The sequence below is a fragment of the Miniopterus natalensis genome, chromosome 2 (assembly GCF_054644295.1).
Source record: "Miniopterus natalensis isolate mMinNat1 chromosome 2, mMinNat1.hap1, whole genome shotgun sequence".
NCBI classification, from domain to species: Eukaryota; Metazoa; Chordata; class Mammalia; order Chiroptera; family Miniopteridae; genus Miniopterus; species Miniopterus natalensis.
This window is the reverse complement of record NC_142082.1, coordinates 114877960-114901837: the sequence shown is the minus strand read 5'-3', so window position 1 is coordinate 114901837 and position 23878 is coordinate 114877960. Positions and strand designations below refer to the sequence as shown.

General features: G+C 33.2%; 1 protein-coding gene across 7 annotated transcripts in view; it reads right to left on the bottom strand.

Annotated features, from left to right (window-relative positions):
• The window catches only part of MGAT4C (MGAT4 family member C), a 668022-nt gene that overhangs the window by 598686 nt on the left and 45458 nt on the right, over positions 1-23878 (bottom strand). Inside the window, exon 2 of one of the 7 annotated variants that reach the window (XM_087814509.1) lies at positions 21358-21468. The exons of the other annotated variants lie outside the window; for them this stretch is intronic. The gene's annotated coding sequence lies outside the window, so the exon portion shown is untranslated. The remainder of the gene's footprint in view (positions 1-21357; positions 21469-23878) is intronic. 7 annotated transcript variants of the gene reach the window in all.

Below are 23878 nucleotides of genomic sequence, written 5' to 3'. Positions count from 1 at the left end.
GCCAGGAATTTAACATTTTATTTTCCATTTTATTTATATTCCTCAATGAAAGCTGAATCACTAGAGATTTGGGTTCATGTTTCTAACCTGCTCATCTCATCAAAGTTAAGCATAATTGGCTTTAACTTTTGGGAATCATATGAGTGAAGATTCTTGATGAGACTATGACTGAAGGAGAGTATGAAGAAATAATGTATAAAAAGAAGAGAGAGGAGCCCTGAGAATAGAACTACAGGGAATGCCTGTTTTTGGAAGTCAGAATAGAAGAGGGAATAATTAGGATCAGAAATATATTGTATAATTTCATGCAAACCAAAGAAGAATATCAAAGGAAATGGTAATCAACCATTGAGTATCTACAGAGACTTCAAGGGGTGTAAGATGTGAATTTTAATGTGTTACTGGGGTCTGAATATTTTTTTAACACTTATGAAATCATATCTTCCAAAATAATAAAAAAATAAAGGAAATTAAAACTTTTGAGGACAGCCGTAGAAAATTTAGCCAAAGTAAGCTATCAGTTCTTCACATTAGTTTATTAATAATTAAAATTGTTGAGTGTTTTATTATAAATTTTAAGTTTAAGAAAAATATTTTTTTCTTCAACTTTTTCTTCTTTGATTACATTTTTTTAAGTAGCCAATAATTATTTTCTTTCTACCCATTCATTCTGGTACTGATGCAATTTGGCTCACACATAACAAACCTGTCTCAATTTTCGTCTCTCCATTCAGATGACTGAGTCAGGAAAAGTAGCTGCAAACATACTGAGAGTAATGTTAAGAGCAATTAAAGATCTTGTAATGGCAGCTTTTCTCAATATTTAGATACTCTCTTCTTATCTCCTATTTTCTAAATAATATATGTTTTATTTAACTTTTAATGTTATAGAGAAATTACCTAACGCAATGTACAACCTCTTGAGTACTTTAACAAATGATCCATCCTTTGTCATATTCATTTTTTTTATTGTATTACTTTGCATAAAATATATAGAAACTTTCAATTTGGTAAGTTTTCTAATGTGCAGCCTACACCTTTAGTTAATTATTTTATAAAGAAATAGCAGCTGCCATTGAATGTAAAGTGCTAGCTCTTCCTCTGATGTGATTTTTCCTTTATAAAGGCAAATCATTATCATCAAAGGGTCATAAAATTGGTAGCAAAAGAAAAAGAAAATAGTGCAATGTTTCAAATTTCAAAAGCACTTCCTTATTTTGAAAGACAGTAGCCTTAATTAAATATTTTTTAACCAAAAAAATAATGCAAAACCACCAAGGCATCTATATCAAACATCTTGGTTAAGGAAGCTCGGGAAGCTGTTGCACAGCAAAGGAAACCATGCCACTTTCAGCGATTGCAGTGTGAAACTCAAAACTCATGACTCTCCCTACATAAAATCCAAGGTATCTACTGCCTTAAGCAAAGGTTTCTTTTGTAATTAGAGTCCCATTTAAATTGGAGCAGAGATTCAAATTGAAGCCAGTCCCATTGTATCTCATGTATGTGAAGAGCCGCTGAGAATACACATGTACCTGGGTTGAATAGCATTCATTAACTTTCATTCAGTTTGATTATAGGAACAACTCTGGCCATTTTGAGCCTCACAGTGTATCTAAAATACAGTTTGAGCATAGTACAAATCAACACATTTATTGAATAGCTGATTTTATTTCTCTGGTTTCTATGTGAGTAAATTGACCTGGAGCTTGTACAGGGTGGGGCAAAATTAGGTTTACAGTTGTTTGTATGGAAAACAATACAATAATTAATACATAATACAAGAATAAACTGTAACTCATGTACTCACAACTGTAAACCTACTTTTGCTATACACTGTGTTGTTGGAATTCGACAAATGGAAGGTGGTTTCATTGAGAATGATTTACTGAGAGATAGGAAGAAGAATTTAGTTTAAGTATAGTCCCATTAACTCTATGCAAATTCAGTCCTTATGCAAGAGCAGGCATAGGATCTCATAAGATAGGATATATTTCCCAAGAAAGTAAGAGCTCAGTTAAAAAAGTTTGAGAATTGGAGTAGCACTGTGGAAACGTATTATAATATTCCAGTTACAACACAGTAAATCAATTTCCCCAACCACAAAATTTACAAGCCACAAGGTAATAGTAATTTTTTGGAATCTATCTTGTGGCATCACTCCCATACTTTTAAGGAATATTAACTAGTTAAATGCGCAGAGGTTATTGTGGAACAGATACAATATTATAAGGTGATGTGAGGTGTGAGATTAAAGCAAAATCAAAGAGAACTAAAAATACCTGGAAACTATTGAGGAGTTAGCTTTTCCTCTCTCCTCCCCTTACTCTCAACTATTCAAGGCAGAATAGTTCTCAATTTCAAGATGCATTATTTTTATTTTCTGAGTGTTTTATTTCTGTCATTTTAATTAACAGATTTAGGATGACTATTATTTTTCCTGAACTTCATTATAGGAATACAGATTGTAAATTTTGATGTCTTGGGAGATTGAAGGAACATTTCTTAGTTTATTGATGATTTAGGGTAAGTTGTGTAATGTCAATGAGTAAATTAAAACCTAAGGAAGGAGAAAAAAATAATACCATTCTATCTTCCTTCACTTTTAAAATGTAGTTTGACAAAAGTAGGAGAGTGCAATTATAAACAGGAAGCAAAAGAATATATTTCAAATTTAGGCTGACAAAGTCTCAAAAGTTTTTAAGATCAAGCTTGCCTCAGGACTTAACTGATAGAAACCACGTGTTCAATAATATGTGTTAAAAATTTTAGCAAAAATTTTACCTGTATCATTTTTATGTAACATGGGGCATGCATGCAGAGCATTACAAAATTTTATTAAATATAATTTAAAAATCATAAATTTGAATGAGATCATTTAAGTGTAACGATTACCAACTAAATATCTATAGATGTTTTATGTAGAAAAGTTTGGTAAATAGGTATTACTTGGAAAGTCCTCTTGGCTTTGTGACTTGTTGCTACAAGATGTTTATATTGCTGAATTAAGAAAATCCTGAGTCTAACCTTCATTCTTGAATTCAGATGTACTCCCCCAACTTTTTCTTTTTAAATTTGCTTGGCTAGTTTAGGTCTTTTGGATTTTTATATTAGGACTAGAATTAGATTGTCAGTTTCTATAAACCTCCTTGCTAGATTTTGATGGGGACTACATTAATTTATAGATTGATTTTATGAGAATGATATCTTAATAATGAATCTTCCAACACCATTAACATAAGACACCTCTCCAAATATTTAGCTCTTTGTTAATTTTTTTTCAGTAATCAAGATAGTTAAATAGTTAAAATAGACCAATAGAATAAGAGAATAGAATAGAGAATCTAGAAGACACACACATTTGGACAACTGATTTTTGACAAAAAGGTAAAGACAATTCATTGGAAAGCCTTTTCAACAATTGTTGCTAAAACAATTGCCTATCCATATGAAAATGGAAACTACATTTCATATTTTTTATCAGATGCAAAAATTGATTCAAAGTGTATTATTAACCTAAACATAAAACCTAAAACAATAAAAATTCTAGAAGAAAATGTGTAAGACCATGAGTTAGGCAAAGATTTATTAGATATATTGCTATAAGCATGATCCATAAAGAACAAATTGATAAACTGGACTTCCTCAATGTAAAATTACCATCTTACAATAGACATATATATATATATATATATACACACACACACACACACACACACACACACACACACATACGCACACACATATATAGAATTTGTCAAAATTCAATAAGAAAACAACCTAATTTATTTATTTATCTAATTATTTATTTATTATTTTTAATCCTCACCAGAGGATATTTTTTCCATTGCTTTTTCAGAGATAGTGAAAGGGAAAGAAAGAGAGAAAAACATTGATGTGAAAGAGACACATCAGTTAGTTGCCTCCTGAATGTTGCTGAAGCTTGAGCTTGCAACCAAGGTATGTGCCCTTGGCAGGAATGGTGGCTGGACCTTTCAGTCTGCAGGCCTCTGCTTTAACGACTGAGCTAAACTGGCCAGTGCCAATCAACCTAATTTAAAAAGTGAGCACAATGTTTGAACACATATTTCAGCAAATAAGCATATAAATCATTAGGAAAATAGTAATTAAACTAACTGCTAATACAGTGAGTGAGACAGCACTATACACTTATTAGGGTGTCAAAGATTTATAAAGCTTGACCACACTAATTTGCCCTCAACTGAATGTTTGTGTCCCCCAAAATTGATGTGTTGAAATCTCAACCTCCGGTGTAATAGTATTAAGAGGTGTTACATTTGGGAGGTGCTTAGGCCATAGGACCAAAGCCTTCATTAACGAGATTGCTGCAGGTGAGAACTTTTCTCCCTTTCTGTCATGTAAGGATAGAATAAGAAGACAGGATCTGTGAACCGTAAAATGGATCCTCACCAGACACCAAATATTCTAGTACCTTCACCTTGGATTTTCCAACATCCAGAATTGTGAGATACAAATTTCTGTTGTTTATAAGCCACCCAGTATTTGATATGATAAATGGATAAAGACACAAGTGTTCTTAGATGGGGAACAACTGGAGCAACCATATATTGTTAGTACAGAAGTAAAATGGCACAACAGCTTTGGAGACCAATTTAACCATTTCTTAAAAACTTAAATATAAATCTACTATATGATCCAGTTATTTTATTTCTAAACATTTGTTCCAGAGAAATAAAAGCATATTTATACACAAAACTTGTATATAAATGTTTATAGGAGCTCTATTTTGAATATCCCCAGGCAGAAAATGATAATAAGAGAATAGATAAGAAAATTGTGGTATTTTCTTGCAATGGAATTATGACTAGTCAATAAAAGGGAATGGGTTCTTGTTATTTTCAACAACATGGATGAATCTCAAAAAAATTATGCTAAGTTAAAAATATAGACAAAATGCATACATACTGCATAATATCATTTACATAAAAGTCTAGAAAAGGCAAACCCATCTTTAGACAGCAGATCAGTGGTTGCCAGGGGACAGAAGAGATGAGGAGAAGAGATTACCAAGGGGCATAAGGAAACATTTGGAGGTGAAATGCATATTCATTATTTTGATTGTGAAGTTTTATGGGCATATACATATGGCAAAACTTATCAAATTGTAGACTTTAAATACATGTAGTTTATTTTATGTCAATTATACTTCAATAAAAGTGTTTAAAAATGAATACACTCACTCAGAAGAGCAATTTTGTAAAGTGTATAAAAAAATAATACTATCTCATGGATTGGAGCCTGGAAATAAAATATTTTCTTCTCTATGCAATCTACTTGAAAGCCAAATTATTATACAATCACGTGTCACTTAATGATGGGGAAACATTCTGAAAAAGATGTCATTAGGACATTTTTGTCATTGTGCAAACATCACAGCACTTACAGAATTCTAGCTGGTATAGCCTACTACAGCAAGCTGCATGCTAAAGCTTATTGCTCCTAGGCTACAAAACTGTACAGTATGTTACTCTATTGAATATTGTAAACAATGGTAACACAATGGTAAGTATTTATGTACAGAAACACATCTAAATATAGAAAAGTACAATAAAAATGGTATAAAAATAAAAAATGGTGCACCTGTATAGGGCACTTACCATGAATGGAGCTTACAGGACTAGAAGTAGCTCTGTGTGAGTCAGTGAATGAGTGGTGAGTGAACGTGAAAGCTGAGGACATTATACTACTTTGGACTTTATAAACACTATCCCATAAGCCCACTCCCTGCCTCCTTTCAACAGGGTCAAAAATAGAACATGGAAGTTGTCAATGCTGCTCCGTGAACAGGGACATGGGTTGGATTGATTGAAAATGTTGCGGAGAAACTGGCTAGGTAAGGCATACATCACCAAAATAGTGACTGTCAGGAAGGAGTGACAGGTGGCCTAAGAATGAGTAGGAATGAGAAATCAAGATGTAGAGATAAAGGAACATAGGGGATTGCCATGGCAAAGTGGTTTTGGCTATTGCCTGCCGGAGTAGTGGTCAGATTAAGGAACTCCGTGAGATTCATAAAAATGAGTGTATTTAACATGGAGAGAGTGTAGAATTAGGGCCTCAATATTTTGACTTTGGAAATTTGTTTTTGGTTTCATTGACAGTATCTTGCACAAAGGGGATCTCTCTGACATTAAATCGATGGAAGAAATAAATCTTATTATAACATACATTTTAAGATTTTATGAACTATTTTCAAGATATTTTGATAATAACTAATATTTAAAGACTGATTTATAATTTTCAAAGTTTTTAAATTTATTTTTTATCTAATCTCAAAATATATGTATTTTTTCAGGCTGCTATAATATACCATAGACTGGGTGTCTTATTAAAATTATCTTTCATAGTTCTGAAGGCTAGTTAGTCCTAGATTAAGGTGACAGCTGATTAGGATCCTAGTAAGAGCTCTCTTCTTGGCTTGCAGAAGGCCATTATTTTCTATGCTCAAATGGCCTTTCTTCAGCATGTGCACCCAGAGACAGAACAAAACCAAGCTCTCTGGTGTCTCTTCTTATAAGGGCACCAATGCCATCATAAGGGCATCACCCTTATGACTTCATCTAACTCTGGTTACCTTCCAAAGGCCCCATCTCCAAATACTATCATATGGGCATTTAGAGCTTCAACATAGGAATTTTGGGGAGGACACAATTCAGTTAATAAAAAGGCATAAAAGCTCTTCTAAGCACACTGACTTATTTTCTTTAGAATTCTATATTCCTTCAAATATTATCATATAGTTTGTTTCATTTGATTTTAAAAACCAGTATATCAAGATACAAAATAAGTAGTATATTATTATTTTTCATGGGAAGAAATTTGAAAAAAACTACAAGCTAAATGACTTGCTAGCATCAGATAAATAGAATAAAATAGTACTTGCTTCTGCCATGTACCTTTAAATCCATAAAAGCCTTATACAGGGTGGGGTAAAAGTAGGCTTACAGTTATCAGTACATGAAACACAGGGTTTACCCTTGTATTATTGTTAATTAATTATTGTATTATTTATTTGTATTACAACTGTAGACCTACTTTTGCCCACCCCTGTATATTGGTGTGGAATACAGAGCATAGGGACAGCTACAATAAATACTCCATGATTCTTGCATTTGTACTGACTTATCCTCAAAGCATCAAAAGATAATTGTTCTAAGAACAAAGTAGCAATTAGGTTTCCAGTGAACCAAAGTGGTAGCTTCACTCTAATTTTAGAAGAATATAATCGTATTAGGCCTTTGCCAAGTTGAATTAATTAAAATTGATGTAGTTATTCATCTAAAAGTTATGATCAGAAGATTTCTCAAAAACCCTACATGAAGTATATACAAAAATAGCCTAAAAACCCTACATGAAGTATCTGTGCACTGTACTAATATATATATTTTTCCCACCTGAGGGGGAAATGATGTAAAGCAGAGACTGAAACTTAACAATGTTATTTTATATTTTATTTAATTTATTTGTTTATTAAATATATCTTTATTGATTTCAGAGAGAGGGAAGGAGAGAGAGACAGACAGAGAGATAGAAACATCCATGATGAGAGAGTCATTGATCGAGCCCACAACCCGGGCATGTGCCCTGACGGGGAATCGAACCCCGATCGCCTGGATCCTAGGTCGAAGCTCAACCGCTGAGCCACGCCCGGCTGGGCAACGACGTTATTTTTTAAATGAATATATGCAATGAGATTTAGTAGATTAAACAATTGAAGATGTGGGTCTCATTTAAGTGGTGCCCACGTGTGTGTGTGTGCAGGCATCTGGGTTTGCAGCGACCCCTTTCCCTCCTCCCTGAGGCCTGCCGCTGGAACCCTTTGTTCTTTCATGTGAGAATGATGTCAAAATGCCAGTTTTAGGTGATAACTGCATACAGTATAATAATTTTAATATCTGGATTATTGATCTTCTTAAGAATTGATTTTTTGCTTAGAAATGTAAAGGATAGTCATAAATGGAACTGTACACTTGCTACAAAAAATACAGCTCCCTATAATATAATACAACTACTGGACTCTCTCCTTCCCACTGACTTTAACCTCGAGGCATTAAAAATACCTATTCTGTCTAAGAGTAAGTTGTAATTCAGTTTCCAATTCCAGGCTAAAACCGTAGCCTCACCTCAATTTTAACAGCTGAAATTCTTATGTCCTCTATGGGTCATGTCTAGTCATTTTTAAAACCTCTTAAATTCAGCTACTGTGGAATCAATGGATATCTCATATAGTCTCCCCAGGGTGAACTAAAAGGTAAGTCAGAAAATGCCTTGCTCTAACAGATTCTTTTCAGAATTGTCCAAAGAACACTTAATATTGGAGACAGTTTGAAACACTTTACATTTTTCTTACAATAGGTGGTAGAGTTCTTGATTGAGATCTTACATCATGAACTTCTACTGAAATTCAACAAACTGCATTTCAATTAACCAAGATTCCTTTGGTCCTTACATCGGTATCAAAAAAATAAATTGCTATAAAACTTTACAATCATATACCATGAAAAGTTTGGTTAGATCAGACTGGCAGGTTTTCACAGATACATATTTGAGTAACATGAATCAAAGGAATTTTAATAAGCCACAAAACCTTAGAAAATAAAGCTAGTCTACTTTTTAATTTCTAACTGCTTTTTAAAAAATAACTAATTTTTACTTAGCACAATTTTTAGGTAAATTGTTTATGTTTTTATTAACTCATCAAATTCTCTTACAACTTTTTGAGATAAGTACATTAGTTATCCTTCTCTACCCTTTATAGATAAGGAAACTGAGGCACAGAGAGACAATAATTTTTTTCATGTGTAAATAAATGTTTAATTTTAAGCTACAAGTTCAAATAATAGTGAAATAAGACTTTATTAAAAATTTACTATTTTTCAGTAAAAATATTATCTCCCCTTATATAACAAAACATATACATTATGAAAAGTAATGAAATTATCTTTAATGGGTAGCAATTTTAAAAAGTTCATTCAGATGATAAGTGACAAAATTAAGGTTCAAACAAAGGTGCTATGTATGGCTCTGGAGATTCCTGCATATAATCATATTCACACAGCTCTAACTTTCAAATTCAAGTGGATGCAATGGTCAAGTACAAAGAATTTGAATCATTTAAATTTATAAATGGTAGATGTTTTATTAAGCAAAATTGGTAAGTCTAAGGGTTACATCATAAACTTCCGCAAGAGCTCACTTACTTTGCACTGCCCATATGTTTCTAATACCATGGGCCAAGTTTTTCTGAACACTATACTGGTGACAGATTTAGAACAAAATGTATTTACATTTCTTTGCTTGTAGATGAAAAGGTAAGACTCTTCAAAGTAGCAAATGGAAAATGGAAAATAAGTAATTCAACTAATAAATTCTATGAGAGTCAGAGCAGTTTGGTGTTTTCATTTCAATCCAAAATGGAATAACAAGTATTCTCTTGATTGAAACAACCAAAAGAAAAAAAAATCTACATGAAATATATGACACACAGGTTTCAAGACACTGGATCAGGCAAGGAAGGACAGTGGTCTCTGAGAAATAAGAAACAGAAAGCTGAGTTACACACTGCAAAAAAGAAACAAAATATTGAGTCCCACCTAGTCCCAGCTTATTGACAGTATGACCAGGCCATAGCAGAGAAAATGGGATTTAGGCAGAGCCCCAAAGAGTCCCTGAATTGAGAATATTTTGGTGTACTCTTAGCTTAGGAGAGAGAACTTCAATGCAGCAATATGAATGAATCTCAGAATAATTATGTGGCATGAAAGAAGCAAGACAAAAAAGAATTTAATATATAAATTCACATATAAAACTCTGGAAAATGAAAACATTTATATTGACAGAAACTCAGTGATTACCTGGGCAGGTTCAGTGCAAAGAAGATTTGTAGGGAAGGAGTGCACAAGGGCATGAGGCAACTTCTGGGTGAGATGGATATGCTCACTATCTTAATTTTGCTGATATTTTCACAAGGGGTATAAATATGTAAAACTTACCAAATTATATATTTGAAGTACAGTAACCCCCCCTTGTCCACAGTTTTGCTTTTTGGGATTACAGTTACTATGGTCAACCCTGGTCCAAAATTATTAAATAGAAAATTCCAGATATTTAGAGAGATTGAGAGAGATCACATTCACATAATTTTTACTCCAATATATAGCTATAATTGTTCTATTTTATTATTGTTGCTGTTAATCTCTTACCATGTCTAATTTATAAATTAAACTTTATCATAGATATGTGTTGTTAACTTTAAAAAAACAAAAGTGAGAGGCAACACCATTTATTTAAGATCAAAGAATAGCTGTTTAATAGGGAGTACTGATTCAGGCAGAAACCTAAGTAGTGTTCTAGTTATAGAGTGAAGGCAAAGATTTTTTTAAATATATATAAATAAAAGGAATAAAAATATATGAATAGAAGAAAGGAATTTCTATTGGTGCTAATAAGCTAAGTTATTATTTGGCTATACATTATGGTGCTAATTCTAAATAATGTCTTTAATTTTATTCCTTGTATGCAAGATGTCTGTTTTCCTCTGAGCTTTACAAATAGCAGTTTAGAATAAAATGCTGGTTTGGCCCAGTCCAAAGGTTTTATTTTTCAGTTCAAACATTCCAAATGTTTGAGGCGTAAAATATGCAAGTCAATTTCTCTGGAATAGCTGTCCTCACTTTATTTTAAAATATCTCCACTATGTTAACTCTTCATAGTATATATAGAAACAAATATAGTATATTATAAGGTTCAGTATTACCCATGGTTTCAGGCATCCACCTGGGACAAGGGGAAACTACTGTATGTGTAATTTATTATATTCAATTATATCTCAATGTTACTATACAACAATTCTAGTTGGGCATGACATTTTAGGAAAGTTGAGTTTTAAGATTGGTCTTTGTTATAAACATCATATTTGTGTCCCCTCAAAATTCTTATTTTGAAAACCTAACCCTTAATAAATTGGTATTAGGACGTGGGACTTTTGAGAGCTAATTAGGTCATGAGAATGAAGTTCCATGCTGGAGTTAGTGTCCTTATATGAAGAGGAAGACAGCTAGTCCAGTCTCTCTCTCCTCCAAATGGGGACACAACCAGAAGTCCACTTGTAAACCAGGAAGAGGGCCTTCACCCAAATGAGACCATGTTGGCACCCTAATCTTGGACCTTCAGTCTACAGAACTGTGAGAAATAAATGTTTGTAGTTTAATCCACTCAATCTATGTTAATCTGTTATGGCATTCTGATGTATGATATTATTTAATAAAAGAAAATAAGGGGAAAGGCTCTGCTCGGCTTGAGTACCAGTAGCAGTCTATTGTCTTTAGGTGTCTGTAACTTGATTACTCTGACCTGAATATTAGTTAATTTGGGTCAATGAGAGAGAGTATGGAGGTAGTACAGGTTTAAATATTGTTGTAGGGCAACTTTAATTATCTATAAAGTCACTGTATTTGTTTTCTATTGTTGTATAATTACCACAAATCTAGTTGCTAAAAACAATGCAAATTTATTATTTCACAGTTGCCATGGGTCAAGACAGTTTCCATGGGCATGAGTGGATTCGTTTCTTATTACTGCTGTAATAAATTACCACAAACTTAGTTGCTTGAAACAACACAGTTTTATTGCTGTGCTTCTGGAGGTCAGAAATCTAAAATCAAATTTATTAAACTAAAGCTGAGGTGTCAGATATTGGCACAGCTGGTTTCTTCTGGACGTTCTCGGTGAAGATACATTGCCCCATTTCAGCTCCAAGTGGCCGCTTATATTCCTTTTCTTGTAGCTTCTTCCTACATTTTCAAAGTATATCCCTCCAAATCTCTGCTTCCACTTTTACATTGCCTTCTACTCTTCTGATTTTCTAGTGTCTACCTGAGTAATTCAGGCTAAGCTCCCCTTTTAAGATCCTTAACTGAGTCACATCTGCAGAGTTTCTTTGCTCCTTAATTTAATATTCATAGGTTCCAAGGATTAAGATGTGGATATTTAGGGGGAGTTGTCATTCAGCCTCCTACAATGGATTAGCCGAATACTGTGCTTGGGTCTCAGAAGACACAAGTCATGGTGATTGGGGCTGCACTGTCCTAAAGGTCTCCTTCCAACCTCATTCAGGTTGTTAGCAAAATTGAGACTGTAGAATTACTGGCTGCCAGCGGAGGGCGTCTCTATCCGCTGCTAGGGGCCATCCTCAGTATTTAGTCAAGTGTGTCTCCATATCATGCAACTCCCTTTCAAACCAGCAAGAAAAACTTCTGTTATAATGGTTGGTGTCTTACATAACCTTAGTTCTGTGTTACTCAGCATTTTCCCCAGTTAAATAAGCTATGAGAAACCCATCCAGTATTTTCATTATATATTTTAGGACAAAACAGAAGCCTTTCATGTAATACCTTTAGTACTAAAATATATTTTATCTTTTTTTGAAGACTCCACCCAACACTCATTAACAAATAAACACTGAACATATTTCAAAAGTGGAGACACATCACTGCAGAGCAGTAGCAGGTTCAAAGCAGACAAAAAAGTCACATTGATGGTACTCAGTGCTCTTTTCTGCCATTTTCAGGTGAACAAATAGAAAAAATTCTAGTCTGCTGGTGTTTAACATAATTCAGATACTGCTGTAGGACATCTATTTCTGCTCTCTATGGAATATATACTTCTTCAAGACATGTTGTCACAAAATGCACCTTCTGAATTTTTTGATACTTGGAAAATAAGAGAACAAGATATAACAAAATAAACATATCTAGAGCTTTGTTATTGTTTTAAAAAGAGCATAGTGAAGTCCATCCTCTTGTTCATGTTTGATTTTACTGAAACCACAAAGAGAAATTATCAAGAGAAAAACATTAAATGTGATTCAAAACATAAATCTCTTTTTTAAATGACAAGGGAGAAAAAAGACAAAACTGACATCTATCTCTTTGGCTTCTAAACTAAATTATGAATTTTTTCTACCATTCTTAATTAACTTTTGCCTTTACAAGGGTTTATTGAGAGCTACAGAGTGCAATAAGTCTACAGTCTGCTGCTTCCAGAGTTGTATTCATATGTTGTATTTTTCTTCCATTTTATCACAAATATTTCCAAATTTATAGAGATTAAATATGGTGTTTATTTGATATACCATTAATATATTCTACTGGATTTTATTAATATTTTGCATCTATATTACATGTCAAAATAAATTGTAAAGGGCAGAAATTATTTCATTTTTTTATTAGTGTCCATATCTGATTTGAATGTTAACAAAAGTAATTTATAATAATTCTGTCAAATTTCAGTAATGCTATTTACATTATTCCACACACTTTTAAACATTTTGTAATCTAAGCATAAATTTTCATTGCTAAAAGGACAGGCATGCCAACTTGCACTCAATAATACAAGTGTGTGTATGTGTGTGTGCTGTGTATGGTTTATCTGCAAAAATGCCAGACACATAGTATTTGCTCTGTAATTGGTAATTATAATTACACTTAAAGATAAAGTCACCTAGGACTTAGCTAAGACTTCTATATGTAGAACATAGTTAAAAATAATGGCATTATTTGTTCTATAATGTTAGAAATTGTGTGACTTATAGTTTAGTACTTTGTGTAACTTTTATGATCTAATTAGATCCATTTAGCCTATATTCAGGAAAAAATGAAATTTTGCGAAGAACATTAGTCTTCCACAGCAAGTGAAAAAAAAAAAGCAAAATTTTATTATAAATAACTTATGGTCATAACAATAGTGTGGACATTGAGCAGTAATTGCATTTATGTACCTATTACACCAAATTTCTATCAGTACAGACTTTAAACTTTCTGAGAAAATATGTATGGTTTATAATAATTAATCTGTTTAATTTCCCAATATTAGCACAATTCTGGAAAATAGTATCTATTTACCTACATCTAATTAATGTTATTTTATAATTTTGTTGACTATTCAAAATTTTGAAGAAATATTTTATAATGATTCCGTATGATTTTTACTTTATATTTATAGTTAGGCCTCTCTAAACCATGTCAAAAATTGCATATGATGCACAGAATTAGGATTGTAGGATATAGTTAAAAAATAATTTAAAAGTAATTGACAGTTTTGTTTTTACATAGATAATATACTTACCATAGAATGTGGAAATGAATTTCAGGTAATTCAGTAATAACCATTAAACACTTGGGACATCAACTTACATTCGATGCTTTCAAGATTAAGGCCAAAGATTCAGTCTTGAAAATAGCTAATGACCTTAATCTGCACTATTAGAAATTTATGTATTAAATCAGGAAAACAAATAATTTTGAAATTGGTTAAGAATGGAAATTTTGAATGATTTCTTTAGAAGATACAATATACATATGACTTTAGTTTGAAGGAATTATTAGACTGAACTGCGTCCTCCACATCCCAAATTTGTATGTTGAAATCCTGATCTCATTTCCTCAGAATGCAACTATATTTAGAGATACGGTATTATAGGGGTTAAATTAAAATGAGATCATTAGGGTAAACTAGTCCAATATGACTTGTGTCCTTATAAACAGAGGATATTTGTACATAGACATGTATGGAGGGGAGACATATGTGAAGACACAGGGAGAAGATAGACATCAGAAAGCCAAGGAAATATTGCTAGAATAGATCCATTCCTTCCAGCACTCAGAAAAACCAACCCTGCTGGCACCTTGATCTTGGACTTCTACCCTCGAAAACTACTAGATAAATTTCTGTTACTTAAGCCACCCAGTCTGTGGTAACTTGTTATACCAGCCATAGCAAACTAACTCAGATTTAGTACTGGGAAATGGGCTGTTGCTATAATAAATATCTAAAAATATGAACATGACTTGAAATTGGGTAATAATAGAGGCTGGAAGAGTTTTGAGGTATGGGTCAAAAAAATTCAGACTTGTCTTGAAAAAATTGCTGGTAGGAATATGGATATTAAAGGATATTTTAGTAAGATTTTCTCCTTTTTATAGCCACATATTATTCCATTGTGTAAATGCACCACAGCTTCCTTATCCACTCATCTACTAATGGGCCCTTGGGCTGTTTCCAGAAGTTGGCTATTGTAAATAACACTGCTATGAACATAGCGGTGCATATATTCTTTCTGATTTTTTTTTTTGGGGGGGGGGGGCGTTCTTATGGACATGGGGATTATTATGCTAAATGAAATAAGCCACTCAGTGAAAGACAAATACCATATGATTTCATTTATATGTGGAATCTAATAAACAAAATAAACTGAGGAAAAAATAGAAAGAGAAGCATGGATACATGGAACAGACTCACAGATATCAGAGGCAAAGGTGGCTGAATGAAAGAAGGTGAAGGGATTATCGAAAGAGCATATAAGCATAACCCATAGACACAGACAACAGTGGTGATGGCCAGAGGGAAGGGAGGGGTGGGGGCTGGGTGAAGGTGGGCAAAGGGGTGGGGGTGGGGACATCTGTAATAGTGTCAACAATAAAAATAAAGTTTAAAAAAAGCAATTTTGGTTAAGGTTCAAGGAGAAAAGAGGAGATCTTAGAGAAATCTATTATCTAGGAGAATACATATATCATCATGAGCATGATATTGATAGAAATATTAATGTTAAAGATTCTTCTGATGAGGTCTCAGATGAAAATGAAGAGCACATTATAGGAAGCTGGGGGATAGGTGATCCTTGTTATAAGGTGGTAGAGAATTGGGCTGAAATGTATTCTAGTGTTTTGTGGAAAGTAGAACTTGTAATCAGTGCACTTGGATATTTAGCTTAAGAGATTTCTTTGAACGATATTGAAGGCATAGCCTGGCTACTCCTAGCTGCTTGTAATAAAATGTGAGAGGAGATAGATGAACTGAAGAAGAATTAATTAAACAAAACTGAAACAGGACTTGAAGAGCTGGAAATTCTTAGAGCTGATCCATGTTTCCAAAAGAAAGCAAGCATGTTCTGAAGAGAATATCAAGGATATGGCTCAGTAACCATTTACTAAAAAGATTACACAAGTGATTCATGGAAGCATTCAATCATCTCAGCAGAAACCAGGGATGAACATGGCTAAGTGCAATAAGTGAGACAGAAAAAACTAAGAACCATATGATTTCACCTCTATGTGGGATATATAACTGAAAGCAACAAAAGAACAAACAAGAAAAACAAACTCATAGACACAGACAACAGTATGGTGGTTATTAGAGAGAAGGGGGGAGAGGGGTTAGTAAAGGGTAAAGGGGGTCAAATATATGGTGACAGAAGGAGATTTGACTCTGGGTGGTGGGCACACAATGCAATATACAGATGTTTTATCATAGAAATGTATACTTGAAACTTATATAAACCTGTTAACCAATGTTACCCCAAGAAATTTAATAATAAAGAAAGAAAAAAAAAATGAAAGTTTATGGTGACTTAAAATGAAATCAATTAAATTATCAGGAAAAATTTTTGCGGCATGATTTTATATCTTTTAACATTTGTCTTGAATAAAACAGGACAATGCAAACAAAAAAAAATGGTTTTTCAGAAAATATCTTGTCTGTAGGCTTGGACCATCATAAATTGCATAGGAGGCCAAGAAGGCTGAGAATTTTATACCAGATGAAACACTGCCAATTTAGACTGAATTGTGCTGAGATAGGACAAAATGAAGGAAGGCTGCTGAACTTCTGAAATTCTACAGGATGGGCCAATAGAGCTGTCTGGCTGTGAATAATATCTTATCCTTCACTAAAAATGAAGAATGGCTGTCACTGCCAACCTGGTCCAGATGGCCCAGGCCCAGGATGACCAACCAGGAGGGGAGTGGACTTGTCACCTAATCAGTTCCACAGAGTGAGGCCTCCTCCTCATTTCCAGAGGGTGGGGCTATCTCCTCAATATTAGAAGGCAGGTCATGGCCACTGAGGGCAGAGGGCATGGAGCCATCACACTTGTGGGCCCGAAAGACAGAACTGCCACACTAGTGGGCTGAGAGAACACAACATTGATCCAAAGAGAACCATTTTAGAGCTTTAAAATATAATAGAATTTATCCTGATAATTTGCACCTGTTTAGTAATCCTTGCCCCATTTTCCTTTTTGATTTCTTTCATTTGAAGTAAAAATGTCTATCCTATGCCTATTACACCACTGCATTTTTTCTTTTTACTATATCTTTATTGATTTCAGAGAGTGGAAGGGAGAGGAAGAGTGAGAGATAGAAACATCAATGATGAGAGAGTCATCACTGATTGGCAGCCTCCTGCACACTCCCCACTGAGGATCAAACCCGCAACCTGGGCTGTGCCCTGAGAGGAATCAAACCGTGATCTCCTGGATCCTAGATCAATGCTCAACTACTGAGCCACATCTGGTGGGGCACACCTCTGCATTTTGATAGCAGATATCTCATTTCACAGGATTACAGCTGGAGAGGGATTTTTACCACAGATTGAGTCTCACCCATATCTGATGTAGATGATAATTACACGATGTATTAGACTTAGATTTCTCGCTGGGATAGGTTAAGATTTTGAGGTCTGTTGAGATGGGGTCAATGTGTTTTGAATATGAGAAGGACATGACTGTTTAGGAACCAAAAGGTGGAATGTTATGGAATTGTGTCCCTCCAAAATTCATAGGTTTATGTTCTAACCCTTAGTTCTTCAGAATGTGACCATATTTGAAGATTACTGCACAGTGATAATTAAGTTAAATTAGGGCCATTCTAGTAGGCCCTAATTCCATATGACTGGTGCTATTATAAGACAAGGAAATTTGGACACAGACATGCACAGAGAAAAGATGATGTGAAGACACATGGATAAGACAGTCATCTACAAGCCAAGGAGACAGGCCAAGAATAAACCCTTCCCTATGCCCTTCGGAAGGAACCTATCCAGTTGATACTTTGATCTTGAATTTATTATTTCCAGACCTGTGAGAAAATAAATTTCTATTTTTGAATCCACTCTGTCTGTTTAACTTTGTTTTAGCTGTACCAGCAAACTAATAAGGAAGACAACTGGCTAAAACACATTTTAACATTTTCCCCCTATTATTAAGTAGAAAAATAAATAGAAAATTTAATCATTTGTAGGCACTATGGGTCTTATGATTTTACTGAATAAGTTTTATAATTTTTATTAATATTTTAAAACTACTTATTTATAAAGAAAATGTTATATATGTTTATATACACATATACAGATATCTATATATCCTTATAAATTGATTTTAAGCTCCTTCAGGGAAAGAATTTTTTAAACTTTTAAAATATTTATATATAATATACATATTGCCTAATGCATCCATAGTATTTCATGTCTGAATAAAATAACTAATTAAATATAGATTATTAAATTTACATTATATGTTTAACTCCATTTGGCCAAAACATAGCAGTTTAACATGTCAAAGTTTAAAAAAATAAATAAATTCTAAAGTGCCTTTTTTAAAACTCTTATCTATGCAACTAAACAAAAATGAAAGGAAACAAGCTGATGTGAATGCATTTGATATATTTCTTTGAAAAGTTATTTGCTTCACAGTTTGAATTGGTTAGATTGTCAAATGATTATAATTATGCTATTCTCTTATTTTTCTCCTTTTAAAAAATATTACATTTACATAAATTCACTTTATAGGTAAAATAATTCACTACATTTATAAATTTAACTCCAATTAGCTTTTCTTAACCTAAAAATATCATTCTTTATTACTACAAAGATTTTCATTTTCTATCTATAGGGTTTTAAATAATTTAACAAGCACTTCCAAGAAAGCAACTATCCAAGCAGTTGCATACTTTATCTTAATAAGAACACTAATTTAATTGTTGAAAATAGTTGGGTCTATAATGAGAGCTCACAAGTACTTTATTCTCTAATAAAGTTACACCCCAAAAACAACTGATTCTGGGAAGTAAGAGAGAATTATTGACAAGAAAGGAATCAATATAATGGATTATCATTATGCCCAATAAACTTAAATAGAAATAATTATTTAATGGCTAATTTTTATAAATATACCAAAGCCTTATCTTTTAAAAATCCATACATTTTATCCTGAAAGGCAACAGACCTTTAGTAAATGGATGATTTTATTTAGTGAAAGAAGTAATGAAATAGGCATTGCAAATGACTCTCTCAAAGGCTTTGCACAGGCACAAACTCTCTTGTGGATTAGAAAACTGGTCAGCCACCTCTCTGGTTCTTTAACTAGGAAATATTTAGAATAAACTTACCATTCTACTTAAGATAGCACAAAAATTCTACAGCTAAACACAAAGCTATGTGGATAAATGTAAGTACACTCGTTCATTTTGTATTCATACATATAATTAATATAAAAATAAATAAAAATATGTAATATTTTTACATATATCAATATATAATGATATATAAAATCAATCTAAATATATTCATGAATTAATATATAATAATTTAACAATTTAACAAAAACTATTTTTGTTGAGTGTCTATTACTAAAACAGGTGCAAAAAGGTATTTTCCCAACTCCTCATGAAGTGAAAGTCTCACGGAGATGTCCGACATATAAACTCATAAATAAACTAGAATTCAGTGAGTTCTGTTACAGAGGTCTGTGATAGGACTATAGGAAGGAGGAAGGGAAAGCTAACCTTTTTTAAGGAGTTTAAAAAAGGTCTCACAGAATCACTAATATTTAATGTGTAAACAATAACCTTTGAAGAAAAAAGAGTAGGGTGACATCTGAGTTACACAAACACAAAATCTTTTTAAATTTGCTACATCTGAGTTACACAAACACAAAATCTTTTTAAATTTGCAATTTACTATTTCTAAATCATCAATTATTCTTATTTTCTAACTTTATCAAGTTTAGAGTGTGGCTATTCTTTTTATTTAAAAAATTATATATAAGTGCAATTACCTGAGTCACTGTCTTATCTTATCAAGCATGATTTTTTTATGCCTTATATTGCACAATAGAATTGTATGTAAAACAATTCAAGAGAACAGTCCATAAAAATTTGACTGAATATACTGTTATCTATGACTCTTAAAAATGTAAAAATTTGCACTTAAAAATAACTGTGTGTTTGATAAATACATGAACTAAGGTGATGAAAGTGAGAATAGGAGACAGATTTGGGAAATATTAATAGCATACAATCTATAAAATATGTTGACTGATTAGATGTAGGAGATGAGCAATAGAAGTAATCAAAAGATTTTAGCACCGGGACCAAGTAGACAATGGGAATGTTTACCATAGTAGGAAATATTGGGAAAGAGCTAGTTTCACAGGGCAGAAATGTAGATTAGAAAAACAAAACAGTTTTGATTTATTGCATTTAGGTGGATATTTATAAAAATTATATTAATTTAAAGTTTCTAAAAGTTATGGATGTGTAAGTGCACTTATAATAAATTATTTTTATTTTGACTCTAAATTTAGATAATTATTTTCAAGCATGACATCCTTTATTTGTTGATATGGAGGGTACATTTAAAATGTCATCTCAGCCCTCAAGTGGTTTATAGCTTAGCTGGAAGTAAACTTGTTCAAAATAACTAAATGGCTTTTTAAAATAGTCATTTAAATTGGTATCCTTAGAGGAGCCTAAAATGAGCTGGTAGAGAATTAAAACTACTGAAGAATTATACTCACTTGCTATCTGGTGACCATGTACATTTATAAGCCTCAGTTTTACAATCTATACAATATAGATATTATTTTTCAGAGTTGTTTTAAGAACTAATTAGCTGAAAATGTGGAACTTGCTTAGCATAGTGATTCACATTAAATTACTTCCTTCCCACTCCTCTTATATGCCTAAATCAAGAGAAACCCACAAATAGCACATTTTCAAAAGATAATTATTTAGAGGCCCCCAAGAATATCAATTGTGAAAAGATTCCATTTGTTTTAACTGCCCATTATCCACATAACACAAAATTATATTTCAAAAATTTCTTCTTAACTAAAAAATATAGCTAACTAAAACTGAATCCAGGAGCTTTTTAGGTCTTTACAAATAATTTAAGAAGACTAACTTACCTACTTCAGAAAGATTAGTGTATGAAATTTGATGGCAAATTGCCAAATCACGTTATATTATGTTTAGTGATGTAGCTCAGTCATTCTTATTAAGTCCAAATATAAGCTTAGCATAATGCTGGAAAAATGGGTTTAATATGTTTACTGTGATTACAAAAATGATCACTTTGATGTATTCCACTGATGAAAAAGCTTGTGAATTCCGTCATCTCTGCTTGGTTACAGTATTCGCACTATTTTGCTAAAAGAATATCTAATTTGCTCATAAATCATTTATCAGAATTGTACTGGCTTACCTCTTTCACAAGTTGCTTTGGCATAAAACACCATGTATATGGGCAGATAATTTTTGACAAAGGAGCCAAAAATACACAATGGAGAAAAGAAAGCTTCTTCAATATCTGGTGCTGGGAAAATTGGAAAGCCACATGCAAAAGAATAAAACTAGATTACAGTTTGTTCCCATGTACAAAAATTAACTTAAAATGGATCAAAAGTCTAAATATAATACCTGAAACAATAAACTACATAGTAGAAAACATAGTTATCAAACTTATAGACCTTGGTCATAGAGAACATTTTATGAGTTTGATCCCAAAGGCAAAAATAAGTGAATGGGACTATATCAAACTAAAAAGCTTCTGCCAGAAAAAGAAACTGACAAGAAAACAAAAGGGTAATCAACCAAATGGGAGATGATATTTGCAAGTAATTGTCCTGACAAGGGTTAGTATCCCAAATATATAGGAACCAATACAATTAAACACCAAACAATCTAATTTAAAAATGGGCAGAGTACCTGAACATACACTTACTTCTCCCAAGGAGACATACAAATGGCCAAGAGATATATGAAAAGATGTCCAACTTCACTAGCTATTATGGAAATTCAAATAAAAACTACAATGAGATACCATCTCACGCCTGTTAGAACGGCCGTTATAAACAAGACAGGTAATAACAAGTGTTGGAGAGGTTGTGGAGGAAAAGGAGCCCATATTCACTGCTGGTGGGAATGTAGACTGGCACAGCCACTATGGAAAACAGTGTGGAGGTTCCTCAAAAAATTAAGTATAGAGTTACCATGTGACCCAGCAACCCCTCTTCTGGATATCTATCTAAAACATGTATTCGCAAAGATATATGCATCCTCATGTTCACTGCAGCATTATTCACAGTGGCCAAGACATGGACACAACCCAAGTGTCCCTTGATAGAGGGCCGGATAAAGAAGCTGTGGTGCCTGCACACAGTGGAACACCACCCAGCCATGAGAACGGGTGAGACACTGCCATTGGCAACAACAGGGATGGACCTGGAGAATATTATGCTAAGTGAAATAAGTCAGTCAGAAAAAGCTAAGAACCATATGATTTCACTCATCTGTGGGATATAAAACTGAAACTCATAGACACAGACAAAGTACGGTGGTTACCAGAGGGAAGGGGGTGGGGGAACAGTAAAGGGGAAAGGGGGCCAAATACATGGTGATGGGAAATGATTTGACTTTGGGTGGTGGGCACACAATGCAATACACAGGTCATGTAAATATACACTTGAAACCTATATGATCTTATTAGCCAGTGTCATCCCAATAAATTTAATTTTAATTTTAAAAATTAAAAATGTGTTCTGGCCTGGTCACTGGTAGATATATAGGAGATAATGAATGAGAGGCAGCCAGAGCCTGTGAATCTTGTGTTTGGAAAAGTTCCAGGTTGTCTTTGGCACAGATTTCCCCTTATTATAGGGTGTTAGTTTTGGAAAGCTGGGGAGCTGGGATGAAGAAACAGAAGTAAATATATAGCAGAGGAAGCTTATGCCTTTCAATCTAAGAGGAAATACAATAATTCGAGTTGACTCCCTACTGCTGATCCCTTTCAGAGACTTTTAAAATACATTTTCAAATGTATTCTGTACATTTGGAATAGAAAGACTGACTTGGGTCCTAAAAGAAACACTGATAAAATTAGGAAAAATAGGTATATGTGGGTGTTAGTCTCCTATGTATTTTTAAATTAATTCTCTGTGTGGAACTCCAAATTTTGAGTAATACTTATCAAGTAGCCTCTATAGCAAAAATTTATCTAAAAATCATCTCATTAAATTGTTCTCTTATTGTTTTCCCCTTTGTAGTTTAGTAATCAGAGGCAAGTGTCAAGCCCCTTTCTCCCTCAAAGGATCTATCATATTAAATTGAGGATAATACCATCCTCACAGTAGAGTTGAAGGAAAACGGAAATGTGTGTAAAGCATCAAGCTCAGTATCAAAATTCTTAATGTTAAGGAGTACTTGCAATTTTCCATTTTCACTCAAGTGGTCTGTGTGTGTGTGTGTGAGAGAGAGAGAGACAGAGAGAGAGACAGAGAGACAGAGAGAGAGATTGAGAGACTGAAACCGTAAAAAAGAGAATAAATGGTATAAAGACAGAAAAGAAGCATATTTTAGAAAACCCAGTTACATGTATTTTACAAAAGACACAAAAGAATGCAGGTACACTCTTCCCTGAGGAATTTCTCTTTTCTGAAATTTAATTGAAGAATGAAAGCTGGTGAAAGAGAGACTTGAAGGAGTTTAAGAAAAAAGCTTGTTCTATTCTAGTACTAAAATTCTTGGCATCAAAATCAAGACAAACTTCTATACATAGATAATTTAACATAGTAGACCTGGCAACCTGCAAAGTATCCCCAGGGTTAATTTGACAACCGCCTAAAAAAAGAGGTATCTACTATATTCAAAATTAGAAAAGATGAACCTATTTTTATACGTTTGTCACTAACATTCTCACTGCTGCTAAGCTAATTAGTGACAAATAA